Source organism: Mytilus galloprovincialis, chromosome 7 (assembly GCF_965363235.1).
Source record: "Mytilus galloprovincialis chromosome 7, xbMytGall1.hap1.1, whole genome shotgun sequence".
NCBI classification, from domain to species: Eukaryota; Metazoa; Mollusca; class Bivalvia; order Mytilida; family Mytilidae; genus Mytilus; species Mytilus galloprovincialis.
In genome coordinates, this window is record NC_134844.1 from 69,527,543 (window position 1) to 69,549,674 (window position 22,132).

The following is a 22,132-nucleotide window of genomic DNA, read 5'->3' on the forward strand; positions in this document are numbered from 1 at the left end:
GAACATGTGTTAGTTCATGATCAAAGAAAGGAAAATTTATAAGAAAGTGGAATACATATGATATGTGATATTGTGTCCTAATTATGATCACTGAAAAGAGGATGTTTCACAGAACTTTTATAATACTTCATAAATGTGTCACTGTGTACAAATTGTGATTTCATTCGTTTGATAAAGTATATTTAGCTGTGCTCCATGGAATATTAAATCAAAATTATTAGTATTGTGTATTAATATAAAATGTGAAACAAAAGCAAAAGTGTCAGGAATGATGAAATGTTTTCACATACAAATAAGCAAAGAGATTCATCAATAGGATCACCCATTCCCTAATTTCAATGATTGTGAAGCATGTTTTATAACAAAAACAAAAAAAATCTATGTAATTTGGTTATGATGGTCAGTTTTGACACATTGAAAATCATACCACATGATAAGTCAGTTTTGCTGCATTTCATACACAATTTCAAATCAATCAATCAGTGAATGTGTATTTTAAATTACTTGGGTTAAATGAAACAACTTTGAGATTGCCCGGCCAGTAGTGTTTTCTGTCAGACACTGATCATATATTCCCTTACAAAGAACATTCACTCCCCCTTTTGAGAAAGTACCAAGTAATGCTTATTGAAGAGCAATTATCAATATTAATTTAATTATCTAATTACATGAATGGGGGTCTGAACTGGAGGAGGGTGTCAATTAGTTGTTTAGAGAATTGTTCTCTTTTATTTTTATTCAAATAGCATCTTTTCTTTACCCTACAAAATTATTAACAATATTCTTTAAACAACTTTACACCCTATATATACCTATATACCTGTTTCCTGTACCTTAAAAAGAAAGCACAGATTACAGCTAATTTCCTACTGCATGTAGAGCAAGACTTTGGTTACCTTGCTTGCTTTGTTTGTATATTGTATATTAATAATAATTTAGATAACATCCAATTGAATTTAACTATAATATTTACAGGTTTAAGTTTGCCTATATTTATTGTTTGAAGATGACACTCGTAAGTGCTTTAACCTTGGGTAAATGTTTATACAAACAAAACAAGCAAGCCAACCAAAGTTTTACTCTACAAGCTTTAGAAAATTAGCTGTAAAAGAAAATATTCTGCAGTACATATATATATACATAAATAGAATAAATACATATTCTGGAGTTTTAAGTGTGCTTGAATGTGACACAGAATGTTCATTGAATGTGTACATTGTGTAAGGGTATGTGTGAAAAAAATGTTGCAGGATTTGAAATATAATTAAATTTTCATTTGCTCTTGGACATTCATATTTGGTATAAATTAATTTAATAGTCCCATACTTACTGACCATCATAAGGTGTTTTTTTATGAAATCATCATCTATTTTTCTTAAACTATGTTTCCTATCAGTATGTGGTAATTAAATTTATTGAGAGAAAAAATAAGTAGGAAATTGAATATATATTCCAAGCTGTCATTATATATGGTGTGATTGCCACTGTGACCAACGACTGAATGATGTACAGTGTATGGCTCTGTATGATTTATAAAGAATGAGCAAGATTTTATTGTACACTCTGCATGACAGTTTACACTGTTACAAGAGGCAAAACCCAAACATGAGAGGCACCTCATCTGACAAAATAGAATACACTATTCAAAGAATTATCTGATTGATTGAATGGTGTTTAACAACATTTTCCGCACTGTTGTGCGAATATACGGAGGTCATGTTTTATTGGTAGATAAAAAGCTACAGTGTCCGTAGAAAAATTCAATACATATGTTTTTTGCAAAAAAATACCAAACAGAGAGAAAAAGGACTTCATACCCCAAGCCGATGTGTAATTATAATCATTCTGATCTATTCTCCGAGTAAAATATACATTTAAATAGTTTGTTTCTTTTATTAAATCAATTGATTATGGAGGAGATGCAACAAAAAGTACATTTAAATAAAGATCAACAACAATTTCCCGATGACTGAAATTTTTATTTCTGTTTACAGAATTACTTCCCTTTGAAAGTCACTTGTGCGTTTGTAAACAATGTCGGACCCGAAAACTTGGGAAACACGTCAACTTTGACTCAAAAGTGCTAGCGTGTAGAAATGATGAATTTTCGAGTCAAGTTAACGTACAGAAAGCTGAATATTAATATTTTACGAAAACTGCTACTCGGTTCATGTTGTTTATACCGTTTAAGTATTAGTCGTTGTAATATCTGAAGGTCATAGTATTTTTGGCGCAATTCAGTCGAAAATCTCAGTTTATTCAATTAATCTTTTTATTCAAAGGAGGCGAGTAGCACTTTTCTATTACTTTGGTATATAAGCTATCCATAGCTAATAATACTTAGAAAAACAAGACTGTCTACACGCTAGCACTTTTGAGTTTACTGTTTTTTACGTTTATAAATAGATTTTGAGTGTCACGTGATAACCACGTGATAATTTGAGAATGTTATTTTTGAAAACGAAAATCCATATTGTTAACATACTAGCCAAACTAAAAAATATAACAAATTACACTATAAATGAGTCAAAAATCCTTTTTATTAAAAATTGAAATTTAAGTATCATTTTTTCATTTTTTTGAAAATACAGCATTAACATACCCGCGTAGTAGTTATTTTTGTCATTAAATGATAATGGTTACCCTTTTATATGTAGGGTAAGGACACTTAAGATAAAGGGAAACTATAAACAGAAGAAATTATCAACAAAATTAGATTAACAGAGGTCCACAAAGCCTTAATGGTAAGTTCTCTGTTTTAAAAGTTTTTGCCATTGAATAATGATTAAATATTTATTAAAGTAAGATGTGGTATGATAAATGAGAAAACTATCCATCAGAGTTCAATTAAGTGGATATAAGCATTGTAATTACTTATTAGGCCAATAATGACCTGTAAGTAATGAGAAAACCCATGCTCTATACATAATATAGTAATCTATAAAAGACAACATTAACAAAATTTGAAACAAAGCATCAATTCAAACTTCAAATATTAGACTAATTTATAAAAACAAAAAATTATGAAAAACAAAAATGACAGATATGAACCAACATCAACCACTGAACTATGTACACGCGCTTGATATTGGACAGGCATAATATTGCTGGGTTGATACAAAAATAAGAAGCAGTCTGATTTCAAATGAGACTTTTCTCCAATAGAGGTCAAATAAAATTTAAGGAGGCTCAAGAGTATAAAAATTTCAGAATGATATTAAATTCATTTTATTTATAACTTTATTAGTTGTTACTTTATCATATGGTAAAAAATCATTCAAAAACAATCAATTCATTTGGCCCCATATGACTTTTAAAATGCATATATCATTGAAAAAGCTCCAAATTATCTCCCTTTGGTGCAAAAATGTAATTTTCTGTTATTAGAATTGTAATATCTTTTTTAACTCACCTGTGATCTATATTTTTTATTATCAATTTTAAATAAGCTGTACTTAAACTAAACTATTGTAAAATTTAAGCGATTTATATCATTTAGTTCATTTTTATTTCGATATTATCTCTATTTCTCCTATTAGTTTAACAGAAAAAAAGTACCTTTACAAAAATGTATGCTTCTTTTGAAGGTGGATTGTAAGCCTAAATGAATGGCGACCCCATTTTTTATTTTATTTTTCTATTAAGTATAAAATAAAGTTCATAAATAGAAAGATATAGTGAAATCCTATATTAAGAAAAAAAAAATGATTTCGACCCTAGAGCCCCCTTAATTTAACAAAAATAGTTCAATGTACAGCCTTTGACAATGAGCAAATTCTGTACCCGACAGTGGTTTAATAACAGCATAATATTTGAACAAATTGTAAAACATTTGTTTCAATGGGGTTAACTCAAAAATTTGCAACAAGGAACCAAACAACAACCGGTAATACATGTAATATGTAAATCATAGACACAAAGCACTAAAATAAGAGTACTAACAATGAATATTCAAATGAAAGTTTATCAAAATGTTCTTAAACATGATAAAATAGCTTTTTTATTGCTGTATTTCTCTTCACTGATAATTTTTGAGTTGTGTGTATCTGTAGGTCAGACATCTCGATTTTCATGGTCATCATTCAACAGATCAATACTGAACAGAAAACTTAAAGTTGATATTTTTCTCCATAGTGCGACTTTTTTTTTATGAATTTGAAATGGACCGTGTTTTTTTCCGACATTATGTTTAATAGAAAGAGGAAATTTCAACATGACTATAAACAAAAAGGAGTCATATCATCACGATCATAGATGCAAAAGAACTTGATCATGTAAATGCAACAATGTACGTAATTATCAATTGGAAGAAGGAACGAATGAAAAAAAATATTACTATGTTGTTGTCCAAATAAACTTGCTTTGTCTTCTCATTTGAATCGCTCCATCCAATAAAGTTGTACGAGGAAGATCTTTGAAGAACAGATGGAAAAAATGTTTTGTCTAAGAATTGCAGGAATATTCTGGTGGATGAAATAATTTATTGATTTGACTTTTATATAGCATGTATAGTGGACTGAATAATTGTACAAAGCAAGCAATGAAAAAAGAAAACTACAACTTAAACAGAAAAAGTGTTTATAGTATAAATTTGCAAATATAAGCATAATATTATGTACACTACAAAGGTATATAATTCAAATTGTTTGCATATTCATGTATTGCATTGATACTATAACAAAGAAAACATTACCTCATGAGAAGAGTAAACTATTTAGTCAGAATATGAAATATTTTTCTGAGTTCTTTTTTTTCATAATAAAATAAACAAGACAAAGATTTCAAAACAACATTTTTTCATTTATTTAGACATGTCATCATTTTGTTAAAGGACTTAACTCTTTGACCATAAATATTACTATACATTTCAAAATGAGAATAATCTTTATTGTCATATAAACAAATAAAAAACATGTTTGTAACAAAATGAAAAAAAAAATACATATATATATAAAATAAAAAAAAAAAACTTGTATACATTTAAAACTTTTAACTAAAATGTGCCAAACAGCATTTATTGTAACATACGCATTACTGTATAATTATATCTTTATTTATAATTTGAATCCCGTAGGATTTTATTTTGTCCCATGGGATATTAAAAATCCCATGGGATAATTATAATCCCATGGGATTTTTTGGTCCCATGGGACTCCAATTAACCCATGGGACCAAAAAAATCCCATGGGATTTTGCCTTGTCCCATGGGATATTGAAAATCCCATGTTTTTATAAATCAAATAGCAAAATAAATATAATAGCAACAGTAGAAAACCCATGAAATTATTGAATCCCATTTAATTCCGCACATTTTGGTTAAATACATGACACTGTAGCTCTTATTTGAGGCTGCGGCGGATTTGCAAATGAGTGTTTTGCAAATTAAAAGTGTCCAGTGTTACACCAATACAGAAAAAAATGCGGTTGCCTATCTACCACTGGTTACTCCTTTATTCCAAAATCGAAGAATTCGATTGGTTGCCGTAATAATAATCATGTATCATTCAATTTACATAAGGCTGTAATAATGACCTTTACTTCAACTAAGCGCAATTTTGCCATTGATCACTGACACCATCGATAATCATGGGTCATACTAGAAGATATTATAAAAACAAGAAAAGAAATAAAACAAAGAACAAGCTTATAAGATTTAAACACAATCTTGCTATTGAAAAAAGAAACAGGATCTAAACTTTCATAAAGAGTTCGTCCTAAACCTATCTAAAAGAGATATCAATGAAACTGAATTTAAATTTATAGCAAAAGGTTTAAAATTTGTTCCTACAAACAAATGTAATCACAGACAATTGATAAATGATTTTCAATCATTTGAGAGGTCGTTGCGACTGAAATATTATTTCGGTACTAATATACGCATAGTAACTTATAACCACCCTTTCAAAAGTAAGTCTAATTTTCAAGTTCCAATCATTGGCGATAATTCAATAGAAAAATACAATTTCTACATAAAACACGAATTATCAAAATCAGTCTATGTAAAAAGCCTATCGATAAAAACTTTTCTTAGCGACATTGTCTAATATCAGTTGTAAATATGCAGACATTCCATGCGGAAAATGTTGTTTTCGGAAACGAAAAATTAAGAAAATACTAACATTAAAACTTATTGTTCAAATATAAACAACAATTGAGTCTAAATATACATTCAGAAGTTAGTTAGAAGCTAAAGTTTATATCCGTGTAAAATTTGAAGTGCTGTGTTTTTCTTATATACATAAATAATCAAATGCTATTAGTTCTTAAATCAATGCGATACTTTTAAAATATCATAGCGGTGTTTTTGTTATATCAATATTAGTACTTATTAGTCTTAATATTAGACTGCTCTACCAATGTTTTGACAATTTTACCTATTATAGATATAGGAAGATTTGGCGTGAGTGCCAATGAGACAACTCTCCACCCAAAAAACAATTTGAAAAAAGTAAACCATTATAGGTCAATGTACGGCCTTCAACATTCATACAAACCTTTCAAACGGTCTAATCTATATAGAATAAAAAACGAGAAACGAGAAACACGTATAAATTACATAAACAAACGACATCTACTTAGGACAGGTGCAAACATTTGCAGCGGGATTAAACGTTTTAATGGATCCAAACCTTCTCCCTTTTTGGTGAAACAATAGCATAACATCACAACATAGAAAAACACACGATAAAATATCAATTGGCAGGCTTAACTTAATCAAAAAACGTACATTAATACATAATGAACGAATAAATTTGATCTGCGATATCTGATTGCAAATGCACAGTTAATAAAATATTAGGGACAAACATTCAAGGCCACAAAGCAAACAAACAAGTCCAAACAAAGCCATGTCAAGACACCACTGCAAACTATTTAACCCTTCTCTTTATTACATCTGTTTTATAAATTGACCATAAACCCACTTATTCATGGTATGGTATCAATATTTCTGACCTGACACTATGTACTTTGTATTGCTTAATTCTTTAGAATTTAATATGCAATGTTTTGGGTTCTTTCGGGAATAATCCCAGGTAAACCCTCATCAGAGGTCGACCTTGATATCAGTGATCGGGAAGGATGTGCGCCCTGCGCCTATAGCGCATATTGACAAGAAATGGCGCATACAGTGACAAATGTGGCGCACGATATTTTTCACTTCGTTTAGATATCGTCAAATGGATTTCCGATCGTGTTCCGTGCCGCCATGTGTATTTACACAACTGTGTAATGTTCCTCCAATAATAGGAGCACCTATATATTTTTGGGACGTCTCGGGTGTTTTCCTACGATGATAGAACCATGAGGTTTGAAGTCTAAGGTGTTTTCCTATGATAATAATAGAACCATGCAGTTAACTGATAACCCAAAAAACTTAATTAACCATCATTCATGATATAATTTTTTATAAACAACTTTAAATTTGTGAAATTTGGCTAGTACCGACGAGATTTAACTCTAACAGACTGAAATGCAGTCAACTTTAGCGTTTGATCGTTCATTGATAACATTCTGGCGTATCACAAACAAACAACTCGTAACGTCTCATTTCATTGGCCGAAAGATTCAAATACAACAACATTAATTTTGTAGTTTGCACGTGAATTGTCACAGGTGACTGACTATGGAATTTACTATGTTACTACGAACGTAAAAACAAGGGTTTGACAATGTATAGTTTACAAATCTTTGGTCAAAAGAATTAAATAAATGTTTTGTGTATTTCAAGTTGTTGTGTCGAAATATCATACTGCAGCAACATAATTATCGTGTACATAATGTACCGCAATATGAAACATATAAGGATTTTCGAATTGTACCCAGTCGTTGTGGCAGCTGTATTATGGGGCGCCTCCTGGAAAACCAAAAAAAAGTCTTATTTTGGTCTGATAATATGTATACAGTCAAGATTATAAGAAAAGGCCGATCAAATTGTTTGTATATTATGAAGTTAATGAGAAAATTAAGATGGTCCGCATGTACAAACAACTTCTTTGTAAGTGAAAAACACGTGCCAGGTGTACAAAACGATATTAGTAATGCCTTACAGCTACTGAACCACTCAAGTTTCCCGTTTTTCCGTTTTCGCTCCGTTTTTCATTCGTTCCGTTTGCGTGTTTCGTTCATTCCGTTTACGTGTCATTCATTCCATTCATTTCGTTCATTCCATTCCGTGTTCCATTCCATGTTCCATTCCGTTTATACACGACATAGCATTATAACAAGCGTGTTGTTCGGTAAATTGTGAAGCTAATCATTTCGTTTTAGAACGTTTACAGCGTGTGTGCACGATTATATCATTCTAAAACGAAAGGTAATTGGGTTCGTTTCACAGATAAATTTCGTATTTTATAATCACATCATCACATGTATTTTTCTTTATTAAAAAAAAACGACAATCACCATATGATGGTCACTGGCTCAGGTCTGAATAGACCGTCTTTTTTAATTAAATGATGTGAAATTTTGTTAAAACTTTTTTGTTCGCAGTATAGTCATTAAAAACTTGTTGAGACATGGAAATATTATATTTTACTTTCATGCTGAGATTAAATGTATTCACAGGTTCATTATTTATTTTTTGTAAAAAAGATGTGTAAGAATATCCCTATATTAAAGTGTACTCTACACATGGCTTACTGGATATACCGAGTTGCAAATATCTACATGTAACTAATTTACAATAAAACGAATGTAGAAAATTGAAGTACGGTAGTTTGTAAATAGTCTTCTTTCTATTTTAAATGATAAAAAGTAAATGCTGAATAAATTGTATCTACGATTGCCTAAAACATAGGGACAATATTTCAGTAAGTCTGTGTTTCATTTAATTTGATTTAACAAGCTAGATTTATATTTTTTTAATACAGCTACTGTAATCTTAGTATTATAGGAAAATATTTTTTTTATTTGCATATATATACAATGAAATATCATGCATATGAAACATGTATATGCAGCCTTGTGTTTAAGTTTAGTAGACTATTGACAATAACATATTTCTGTAAAGCTAAAAAGACATTTTATTGCAACAGATGTGTATTAATTAAAGTGGTGACAACGTTTTTGAGGATTTCATACATTTTTTAATCAATCCAAATAACCAGCGGGCGTACTCTGCAGGACATCTTTTGAAAACTTGCGAGACATTTCACACTTAGCTTAGTTGTTTAACAGATAATTATTCTACTGCCAATCATTAAATGGAACTTTTATTTTTTTTATTTTCAGCAAATGAGACTAATAAAGATATTTATATATTTACATTGATCTTGATTTTTTTTTGGTGTTTAAAATTTGTTCAGAAATATAATTCAGTATTTTTATTTCCTTTATTTGAAATGTTGACGCTTTCAGCTAATCTGACAATAACAGTGTAGTTATAACGTGATACCTATTAAGAGAATGATAAACGAAAAAAAAAAGTCACAGGAAAAAAGTCCCGGGAAAAAGGTCACAAAGTCCCTAGAAAATAAAGTCACCGGAAAAAAAGCCACAAGAATAAAAATCACAAGAAAATAATCGCAGGGAGCTGACAATGCGGTATGGGCTTTTCTCACAGTCGAAGGCCGTACGGTGACCTTTGTATATACATTTGTTAAAATTTCTGTGTCATTTGATCTCTTGTGGAGAGTTATCGCATTGCAATCATACCACATCTTCTGTTTTTATATATGTGTTGTGCAAAAAAAAAAAACCATTACAAGTTGTCGATTTATTCATTGACAGTTGCTTTTTCAATTAGTGAAACCGTTAATAAAAACAGTCACGTACTTTGACGTTTAAAATTAATTTGAATAATCATAGCATATTTATAGATACATGTATGTAAGTTTGACACTAGTAATTTTGAGGCCCTTTATAGCTTGTTGTTCGGTGTGAACCAAGGCTCTGTGTTGAAGGCCGTACTTTGACCTATAATGGTTTACTTTTTTTTAGTTGTTATTTGGATGGAGAGTTGTCTCATTGGCACTCACACCACATCTTCCTATTTATATCTAAGGTCTGTATAGCCAGTCACGGTCTTTGAAAACTTCCATCATCATCATCAATGGCTTTTTTGTGGGGGGCGGGGGGGGGGGTAAATTATAGATTATGATGATATTTCTAAAAACTTGTTATCTTTTTACAAATTTCCATAAACTAGAAATTAATATTCAGCCCTAAACGTTGCCGATGAGAGCATTTTAGAAAACCAGAAATAATATAGTGTAGATATTTCAGCTTTGTCTTAAAATTTGCAATAAAAAAGTACCTTCAAATATTGAATCAAAACTCTTTTGAAACAAAGAAATTTTTCCAGATATATACATGTTGTATAAAGAATATTGTTTTCCGTGTTCTATTCCGTTTATGCACGACATAGAATTTTCCTTTCCTAATCAATTGTACTCATGACTTAAAGTAATGTGAAATTTTACAACAAATCATCTACAAAATTGTACTTTAGTGTCAGTAAGGACAAAAAGTCATATTTAGTGTAAAGTGCAAAGTCCCAAAAATGTAGTTAGAGTTATGAATTTTCGTTAATTCATATGTATCACATTTTATAAGAAATATTAACATTAAACCGGGATAAAAAAAAATCTCAATTATACTAAGAAAAGAATATTCAAGGAATATTATACAATATGCTTCGTCGCAAATTCGTGTAAAACCTTAGAAAAGAATATTCAAGGAATATTATACAATATGCTTCGTCGCAAATTCGTGTAAAACCTTAGACAAATAGTACAGTTGCATTTTATGGACTGGTCAGTGTTCGGAACTTATGATAACAAATAGTTATAGCGTATTAAGGACGAGAAAACGAATAAAAAGCTATGTTTCGCAAGAAATAAATATCCTCCAGAGACAAAATGACTTATAGATGTTAAACTGGTCCGCCGTTCCATCTATACATGTAGCTTTGCACTTCGATGTGAACACAACAGGGTTCCAGTTTGTATAGATGTGAACTATTAAAGGTCACCGTCTCAAAATCCTATGCACGTTTGAGTTTCAATCCCGTGATATTACAAGGGTACATCAAAGTGACATATAATTAATATTCGTTAATTTTATATACTCAGCATGAATAGCTTGATCGTTTATACAGAGAATAACATAAATTTAAAATAAAAAAAATATTTGGTATGATTGCAAACTAGACAACTATTAACCAGAGTAGATGACAGATGAAAGCAACCATAAGTAACCGATAGAAAATCCATACCGAATAGTAAGCTCTAAGAAGGTTCCGAAACAAAACAATTCAAACCAGGAAATAAGTAATCCTGTTGCTGTAAAGACTTTATAACAGTTGTGTTTATGAATGAAATGGTTAAAGAAAGCATCAATCTGTCGATTGCTTTCTTTTGCTTAATACTGCGCTACATCGATGAGTGTCAATTTCATTTTTAGCGAAAACAGAAATATTTTGTTGAAAAGAAAAAACAACCTAAACATCAGAGATACATTTAATTTCAGTTCTGATCCTGTATCAATTCGCAGTTTTTCTTAAATATTTTTTTCTTATATGCGAAGGGATTCCGTGCCTTCAGTTAGGTTTAGTATCATATAACCGAACTTTTAATTATAATAATATACTAGTAGGAACTAATAAATTATTCGGTCCAAGGCCTGATTGATGAAAGGGAATTATCGACAACACAAAATGCAGGAAATAGTTGTGTACAAGAATTGAACCACGCTGAAGTACATCCATTATTCATAGTTCATTATCTATTAACTAATCAAATGGTCGCCTAGTTACAGTAACTGTAAGTAGAAAAGGGTATAAATTTGCATCTGCATGGATAGTAAGATTGTACAAGTAAAAAGTAAAAAGTAAAACGCTGAGTATTCCACATGCCTTAGGTGTTAATTGACTTCTTAATTTATGACTTAATAGTATTATATTATGTAAACGAATTGAGAATCTGATTTATTCTTCCCGTAAAGTCGACAACCTTTAGCGTGAATACAAGTACTTCTTCGTGACAATTACAGCTAATTTCTGTATTCATGCAGGGTAAGACTTTGGTAAGTTTGATTGCTTTGTATTTTGACAATTGGAATTGGGATAACTGTCAATCAAATTTTAATATAACATTATACTTGTTTTAATAATGCAAGTCTATATTGTTTGCAGAAGTCGATCTTTATAATAGTGCTGAAACTAACGTTAATACAAACAAAACAAGCAAGCCAACTGAAGTTTTACTCTACAAGCATTAGGAAATTAACTGTAATGGTACAATTAAAGCCAGGAGCATTTGAGATCGTAAATAAGTTACTGCAACCTAAAACACAGCCGTAGTCCGTTTTAAAATCATTTAATGTGTCATTGTAAATAACGTTGTCTTGTCAATATAATTTTTATTTCTTTTATTTAAATGATTATCATATTGCTTGTTCATGTGAACTTAAACACTTAATCGGGAGAGTGTGTGTCCATGTCTGCATGGTCACTGCTTATCAATCGTAATCCTCAACAATTAAGTGAACTTTCTGGAATTATCGCGGGATTTAATAGCTCGGAATTTTAGATTAGATATGCGCCGTTAAATGTTAAACAGATCTTACTAGGATCATTTTTAGAATAAAAGTGCCTTACCCTTTGTTAAGTTATCGCATGCACGTGAGTAACTTACTTAAAATGTACATGATTTCGTCTTCGCCGTTTTACTAAACATACTGCTTTTTAGTAATCACTATACTGCATATAAGATATATACATGTACCCCCCCCCTCCGTAAAAAAGAATAAACAAAAAACAACAACCAATCAGTACATCATTAGAACCCCAATTTATTCATCGTGGAAATATTGCGCTTAAAAAGAAGGACAAAAGATGGCAGATATCAGAGGAACATTCAAACTCACCAATCGAAAATAAACTGACATCGCCATGGATAAAAAAGAATTAGATAGACAGACAAAAAATAGTTCACAGAACACAACATAGGAAACATGGACTGAGCAACACAAACCCCACAAAAAACTTGGGTGATATCAAGTGTTCCGGAAGGGAAAGCAAATCCTGTTCCACATGTGGCACCCGTTGTGTTCTCATATTACCCATAATACCAATTTGATTTGATAGCTTTGTTTTAATTTCTGTTTCAGACGCGAATTATTCAGTTTTTGGATAAAATGCACACCATTGATTTTTTTTTACAAAATGTTTTTGAGGAGAATAAAATTATTAACCCGTATGCATAAATTCTTGAAACATAGGAAACATATAGACAATAACTGTTTAGTGTCTTAAATTAAATATCAGCTGTATGTGTACGAGGCTAAGACACCGGTGTAATGCGAGCTTTAGCGAGATAATACTCCTGTTTCGAGCCGAGTACAAATACAGCTTAACATTTAATGACACTAAACAGTTATTGCCTTTATCCTGCGTTTAATTCTGTATTTTGTTCGTGTTTTGAAAGACACAAAACTTCACATTTTTTTGCATTTATTTTCGATTTGAAATCCCTTGCGTCCCGCATAGATATATTAAAATCACAAATTCAGCTGAAGACGGGTTGAAAAAAAAAAGAATCTCGAATGGTCAACAATAATACATCGCTTAATGTAAATTATTGTTTATTCTAACATAACAACTAATTTCAGATCTAGATCTAGATAAGGGCGTGCAAATATTATCATTTCACCGAGGGGAACAAAACGAAACACACTGCAATATTTGTTTATACCAAAAAAAAAAAAAAAAAAAAAAAAAAAAAAAAAAAAAAAACGATACCTCCTGCTTTTAATTTTATTCTTTAAAAGTTACAACATTGTATAGTAATGCAAGAATATAAGGATGTAGGAGTGTATCATCTTTCAATGTATTTTGTCCTTCTGTATATACTACGTTACAGTAAAGGATTTTTTTTTATCGTAGGCGAATATTATTCTCTCAAAATGTATGCCCTCAAAATATTTCCTTATTGTTCAGTAGCTGTCAAAATTCTTATTCTATTTTGATGAACACATTTTAGTATTGTATTTTTTCGTTATAACTACTTTTTCGTCCGGAATATAAGTGAAATACTTGCCACTGTACGTTAAGAAAACGTAACAAAATAAGCTAAAAATCAATTCACAAAGCTATCATACATTATAAAATAAAAAGAATATATGCTAATTTGTTGCTATTATAAGTATTTTTTCGAAGTTATATGTTTTAATATCAATTTTGAATAAGTACCTGTGTGTCGTAAGTATAACGGTGTCGTTCAATTTTGTTCAGTAGGGGTTACGGGGTTAGGACCAACTTTTTTTAAGATCAATGCCTTTGAATGTGGTAATATGATTATCCTGAGTTGGAACCCACTTTTTAAAAAATGCTGGATCCGCCCATGAATATTTCCTAATTTCATCATAGATACTTGTATTTAATAAGACTATCCTTGAATTATCCTGGATTTCCAACTTAACATGACGTAAAATTGAGAATGGAAATGAGGAATGTGTCATAGAGACAACAACCCGACTAAAGAGTCGAAAACAGCCGAAAGCCACCAATGGGTCTTCAGCACATAGAGAAAATCCCTCACCCGGAGACGTGCATAATAAGTTTAACTCTAAACAAAAATATGTACAGTGTACTAGTTCAGTGACCTTGGACATCAAGCTTAATCCGAAAATTATAAATAAACATATTAAAATTTAGGCAATTAATAAGTTTGCCATAACAGTTTTGCCAACGATAAAATCTATCTGAAACAAGTGTACAACAATTCGCAATTTTCTGATTTATTACTAAACAAAATCATAAATCATCGATGATAAAGTTAACGTAATTAAACTGTAACTTTTGGTCTTTATTCTACTTTTCAAGACATTTCCAATATTTGCATATATAATTATATATATATATTTTTAGATCTTCAAGGCAGTTTTATTTCTTTTTCAATAATTTTTAGAATGATTCCCATCTCTTCTTTCTAGTTAATTTTCTGTATTTTATAAACGTCTTTTTTTTTATGTGCGTTAGATATATTTTCTAATTAAATCAACCGTTTAATTGTGTTGAGTCATTTAGGTAAACAGAAAACACAATATAATAAATGATTATTTTTTTCACTGAATATTCTTGCTACATTATGTAAGTATATTTGTGAGCGTAATTCGTCCTGAACATTCATGATATATGTGCCACTGGACTTCAAGAAACGAACAACCAATCATTACTAGCTAGTGTTTGCACTTGAATAAAAAATAAAAACAAATACACTGTACATGCATATGATAGCGGACTATGCGTGCACTTACAGATAAATTGACTGACTTTGGAAGTACCAAGTTATTTTGAAAAAGGTTAAATATACGGATCATACGCTAATGTAAAAGACGGGAAATGATTACACTAAAGTCATCGAAAAAATGTTTTCCCTCCGTGAAACGAAATAAGAATATTTTTTATCTATTTTTTTGGAAAAACTTAATGGGCGTTAGTTTTAAATAATTTACAAACACGAATAGGGTCGTTCATTTCTTTAATAAAGAAAACTATGCAAATAGTTTGACGTGGATAACGAAAAAGATTGACACACACACACACATGTTTTGAAAGCATAATATAATATATTCTATTTATTTTAACCAGGGATAGCGACTGCCACTAAATTAGTTTCTGAGATACTCCTTAAATTTTCACGTCTTTTACGATGTATATCTCCCTAACTTATATGAAAATAAGTAGAAAAAAATGACAACTTTAATAATAAATATGAATAATAAAATAAAGAATGTTTCTATCCTTTTTTTTTAAGAAGAGAAGGTATTTTGATATTTAAATTGATCTTGTTTGCCTTTCATAATTTAAATATTTTTTTTTTATTTTACTTTTTATCTATTCATTTCAGAGCTATCATTTTTATTTTAAATGCAATATCGAAGTAATGTAATGAATTCTATTCATAAATAAACAATGAGTAGTACAATATACCGATTAACTTTGGTATATTTATTCGTTTCATTTGGAAATTTGAAAACTAGCATAATCGCCAAACAACCAATCAGGTGAAATAGTATCGTTTCTGAACGAAACAATGTTTGTTTACACGGAATATATTGATCGTTTCGTTCGTTTCGTTCACACACGACTTTGAGCGGAAAAACACGAGTTGACTTTAATAAACGAAATGAGTGGAGATAAACGATTCTGACTGATTTAACTCGTTCGTTCTCATTTCATTCCATTCGCGTGTTCGTTCCGTGTTCGTTCCGTGTAAGAGGGAACGTTGAGTGGTTTAGTAGCTGTACCTCGATTTCAAATATAACGATTGAGAACCCTGGCACCAGATGCAGACACTTTTCCGGAATTGTGTCCTGAAATCTAGATGAAAAATGGTGTTAAAACAAACTGTCGAACAACTATGGACAACATCGATATCAAAAAGGACTAAGGATGTGTATGATATTTGTTTCATGCATTTCAAGAGATATTTACTGTTAAATATTGTGACATTTCCAAATAACTTTGCCCAGTTTCGGAAGAAATCCTCATATATTTTGTTGTCTATTGTCAAACAGTTATGAAAGTTCATTATTCTACCATTAAACTTTATCGATGTGGAATCAGGTAAAATAATTTGAAGGAAAATTGTAGTGATCCATTAGAACTATATAATTGTAAAGCATTGCCAAGGCTTACATGGATCTTAAATTCTGTCAAACGATCTCAAAATCAAAACAAAAGAATATGGCTACCAATCACTTTTGATATTCTTGAACAAATTATAAAGAAATTACGAAAGGGAGTTTTTTAAAAGTTCACTGACCTCATGATTGAAACAGCTAGCGTTATATTTTTCCTTTGGCTTCCTCCGATGCGGAGAAATAACTGTTAACAAATCCGAACATAATGAACCTGCAATTAATTTATGTATATCCGACATTTCATTCTCACACAATGTAACTAACCTGCATTTGAAACAGTCCAAAACTGATCCATTCCATAAGGGTATAGATATTCAGTTACACAAAATTAATAGTCAGATTTGTCCTTATCGTGTTTTAAAAAGATATTTAGAGATCAGGAAAACGTTAACATCGTCTTCTCAAAACACTGACCCTCTTTATGTATCTATTAGCAATTTAGCTCTGGAAAGAGAATTCTTTATTTAAAAATCAGACATGTTCTAGAGTTATGCGGTTATAATCCCAAAAACTGTTCAGGTCTTTCATTTAGAATAGGTGCTGGCACCGCATCTGGTCAAGCTAACATAGAAGATCACATGATTAAAAAGTTAGGTCGTTGGTCTTTAGATTGCTTTGTGCGTTATATTCGCACTCAACTGACCTCTATAAAACATGCACAAACGCAGCTTGCTGAATCTATCAATCATTGATTATAGTATAGTCAACTTCGTGTCTATTGACAGTAGAACTGCATGCTTGCTTAATGTGTATATTTTGTTTCTTTTATTTACCTTATTATTGTGTAATTCGTTGACTTATGGAAGGTGATCCCGGGGGATTCCTTATTCTAAATACTTGTGAGTCACTCAGACTCATCTGATTCAAATCACTATTTCGTCAGAGTTTTTAAATATGGCACCTTTTCAAATATTTCACTTATCATTCATATTTTTCATTTATTTTCCAAGCATTTTTCATGTAACATGTCCAACTTCAACTCAACACCTTAAAACATTGTAGCCCACCGTCACGCGGGGGCTGGTCCACTGCCACGCATGGACCGTCAGATGAAGCTTCTAGTTGTCATTCTTTTGTCAGTTGTGTTGTTCAAGTTGAGCGTAGTTGCTTGTCAGCTGTGTACTTTCCACGAAAGAATCGCTTCCTGACAAAGTCCTGGAGCAAAATTATTCGTCATAAAGTTGAGTGATTTCCCAAGAACAAACAATTTGACATGTTTGATATGTTAATACAGGAAATACGTTTTCATTTTATTTAGTGTAGTTTTCATAATAAATATATTATATTAAAACATTTTCGTTTAGTAGCAATGGTTCCGTGACAGAGTTATTATTGAATCTACAGTATACTGACACTACACTAAGATAGCATTTACCAGACAGGAACCTTTAACACATTTGACCCACGATTTTTACCAGATGTTAAAATTTAAATCAGTGAAGCTAATAAGCATTTCGACACACAATAATTTCACAGTTTGATGTCCTGCGAGGATTCTCATACTAACTGATTGATTGATAATGGGAATAAAAGAGATTATTACAGAGTCTGCAATGTCAAATTTCTCACAAATCATATTGACGTGCTATTACACGTGTATAGCAAACTGCAAAACATGAGACTTATGGTTTAAACGACATTGAAACCAGCATCACAGTTGGATAACCCCTTTAATTATATTAAAATTTACATGATTTCACTTCGACTATTGAAGTATTATGATAATTAGATACACAGATTATCATGTGGGAAACTCGTGTCATTTTCGGATATAAAGTTATCGATTGGTTAATTAGATTTAATGCTTACATGGTTGATCGGTTGTTGGTGTAGTTCAGTGGGAAACGTTACATGCATATACACGACGGGAAAAACATAAAACATATTTTGAAACAGAATTTCGACTGTTAGTTTTTACACAAATACACAAAGGAGAAACGAGTATATAAATCGCTTCTTATTCGATTGTTCTCCTTAATATTTCGCTTAAACAGTTCTGAAGTTAAAGGTTGAGAAAATATTGTACATTCTGTTGGTAAATGTTTGCTTAAAAGTATTACGGGTTTGATGTTAATGAAAGATGGAAGCTATCATATGTAAACAAAATGTTACTTCTAAGCGATAACGACCTCTACAAGTATCCAAAGTACCCCAGTTAAAAAAAAAAGTTGACGAATATCTATTGAGATTTTCGTTTTTTTGTTTCAAATTGTCTATTTTTGAATTTTTGTACATTTTTCTGTTTTCACTACATGTATTTACAAGTTATTTTGACATTTTACTTCCCCATTTAAGTTTGCTACACCCATTTGCAAGGGTAGTGTGTCTCATGATATTTAATTGTGTTTTGCGTGTAATGTTTTTATTAATTTTTCGTGTTTTTGTTTGTTTTTGTCGTTTTGAATTATTGAAATATAGGACAAAAACAAGATCAAGACATTTTTATAAACCATTCTTAAACACTTTGATCTCAATTAAAAATAACGAATGCTTAGCCACTTTATTACATAATGGTATGTCGTTTTGCCAGGAGCAGTGCCTTTTTGGCTTGATAATTGAGTGGTGATCATAATGCTTAAGAAAGATGCTATTGAAATTTGTTGTTTAAACATCTTCATGATCTAAGATAATGGATAATAAACGATACAGATAAAAGTCGGTTGATTTTCGACATGGTGTTGTCTGTTTCATTGGATTTTTGTTTGTCTTATAAAACCAATGCAGAATGAATATATCCTGTGTATTAAGCAGGATATGTTAATTATTTCGTGTGGATTTTAAAAAAGAATCGTATGTGAAATATTATACGTAATTACACTCATTCAGCTGTTATGCCGTTGTAAAGTTACGTCATTCAACTGAACAGTGATTATCGGTGAAAACCTTTAAATGAAATATGAGAACACGATGTGCTATTCTGACATCGTTATCTCTTTTATTCTTCACTTTTCCTCTGAAATTTTTGATCTTATACCAAGGTTAAAATTAAATCACCAGCGAAAAGTAATTTCCTTTTGAAATAAGTTTAAAACATTTAACCCCTATTGTATTATCGTTATCGGTAACGAATTGATATGGATTACATTGTAACACGACATTTTTTGGTAATTTTTTTATTAGGTAGAGATCATCCATCAGGCTATTCAACAAAAATATTATCTTCTTTTTATCTTTTTATTGGAGTGATGTGAATTAGTCGGTTTTCATAAATATTAAAAGATAGAAAATAGTATACAATACACGTTCATATCTCACTAAGTCAGACACACTCAAAGAAGAAAAGAGAGCAAACATGACGAACAATGGATTGATTGATTTTGACTGTTTTCACGTCATTAAAGTGGAGTGTAACAAATACATAGCGGGGTTCCATCTCACAACCTCAGTGTTGACTGGCTAGTGATTACAGCAGTATAACTACTTGAACAACTTGGCCACCGTGACCCCTTAGAAAAAAAGGAACATGAATTTGTAAATTTGTAACCATTTAATCTGATAATTAACTTGTAGTAAGTATTCTTCTTTTGCGAGTGACATATGATGATGCTTGTGTGTGTAAAAATATGACGGTGATAATCATTCATAAGCAAAAGAAATCATTTATGTTTTTCCCTACAAATTCCAATAAGATTGAACCAAATTTGCAATTTTTGAAAAACAAATTTCAATCACCCCGACTGATTATACCTACATATTAAACATTCCATTATATGCAATTTCTAGCGAAAAATGATAACAGAATCCAGAGTCTTTTGGACAGTACAATTATATATATGTATGAGTATTTTTTATGTTTTCTGGTTATTATTTATCTAATAATGCTACTCTGCTGTAATTTCTATAATAAACTAAATCTTTGCTTCGTTTTCAAATCTAAATTTCAATTAAGTTAGGGGAGTGCCATCGTATGACCTTGAACACACTTCTTATTATTCGAAATTTGAACGTCTGGCATGGCTTACATGTCCAATAAACAAAATGTTGGTAAACCTTATAGACAGAATGTTTACCAAAACTTTTAAAGTTGTCTTTGGTGCTATATCAAAAATGCATTTCTAGTATCACCATGAGTTGATACTGTATTATAGCCAATGCAATTACTATTCATAAAAGAGCAAAGGACATTGATGCTGTTGGTAAACGCATGGCCTTCAGCTACGATAAAACCGTATTGTGCGCTGTAAAAGGCATTGGAAGCAATCAAGAAAGCCACACATGTTATATTAAAGTTTACACGCACTGAAATTTCTATTTACATATGTTACGATTGTTATCCCACGAATTAAAACAACAAGTTTTACATAATTCGTTTACCTGCATAAATTTGTTAATTTATCAAACCATAATGTTAAACCAATTTCATATAAAATACATTTATCTTTTACATGTTAACATTATATATGGCAACCTCACAACATTGTTGACTGCTAAATTTAGTTCTTAGATCAGGTAAATTCTTCTATTTGTCATTGATATAAACCTGTTGAAATATTTATTTGTGTAAATATTTATTGTCTGTTTCAGCATGTATAAATATTCCTCGACAGTTTGTTTTATTGATTATTCCAGTATTTCAAATTCAAACGCACATTATCGTGCATTGCATTTTCATTGAAATAAAATATATTACATATAACTGTGTCTTTTTGTTTGCTCTTCCGTCTGTCCACCCGTTCAACAATGGTTTCATAATTATGTAACAGCTTTATCAATATTTGTTATGTTACTCACGCATTCAAAGCTGTGTATTCTGTATCTCATTTCAACTACCAATAGATACCAACGACGGAAAATCGGTATGGTGTTCAAACTGTACCATTAAATTTCGAGAGGACAGGACACTAGTGGTCTACATTTGTTTTTCTTATAAATTAATTCTTATAGTATTGATAAACTTAAAACATACATTTCAGTAATACATTAATTGTGCTGTTTGTTCATGTTGTGTCATTTATTCATACAAGCTTAACAAATTTACATGTATACTACTCAGTGGTTTGAGTAAGTGCTTGTTATATTTTAATAATTTAATTATTTTGGGTTAACCAACAACCTAGAAACAAAAGGTAGCTGACTAAATATAAACTCTTTTTTTCTGAATTTGTAAGTATTTTTAGCATGGATAGTAACATTCTATACAATAGTTGTATGCATATGCATATGCATGTTTGATGATGTACTGTCTGGCAATAATAAAAAAAAATAAAAAATAAAAAATGCATACAAATTTTTTAATAAAAATAAATGAAAATAAAAAGATATAATTTTTGTAAAAAAGAGTATCCAAGTTTCGAAAATCACATGATACACTTTTAGTAGCATATGCAATAAACCATACGGTCGGTACCCTATCAACATTTTATGTTACTGAGGGCCGCAGTGGCCAAGTAGTTTAAGTAGTTTATATACTGTATCGCTTGCCTGTCATCACCGAGGTTGTGAGTTCATACCTCGCACGTTGCAGATGAGTGCAACCTAAACCTTA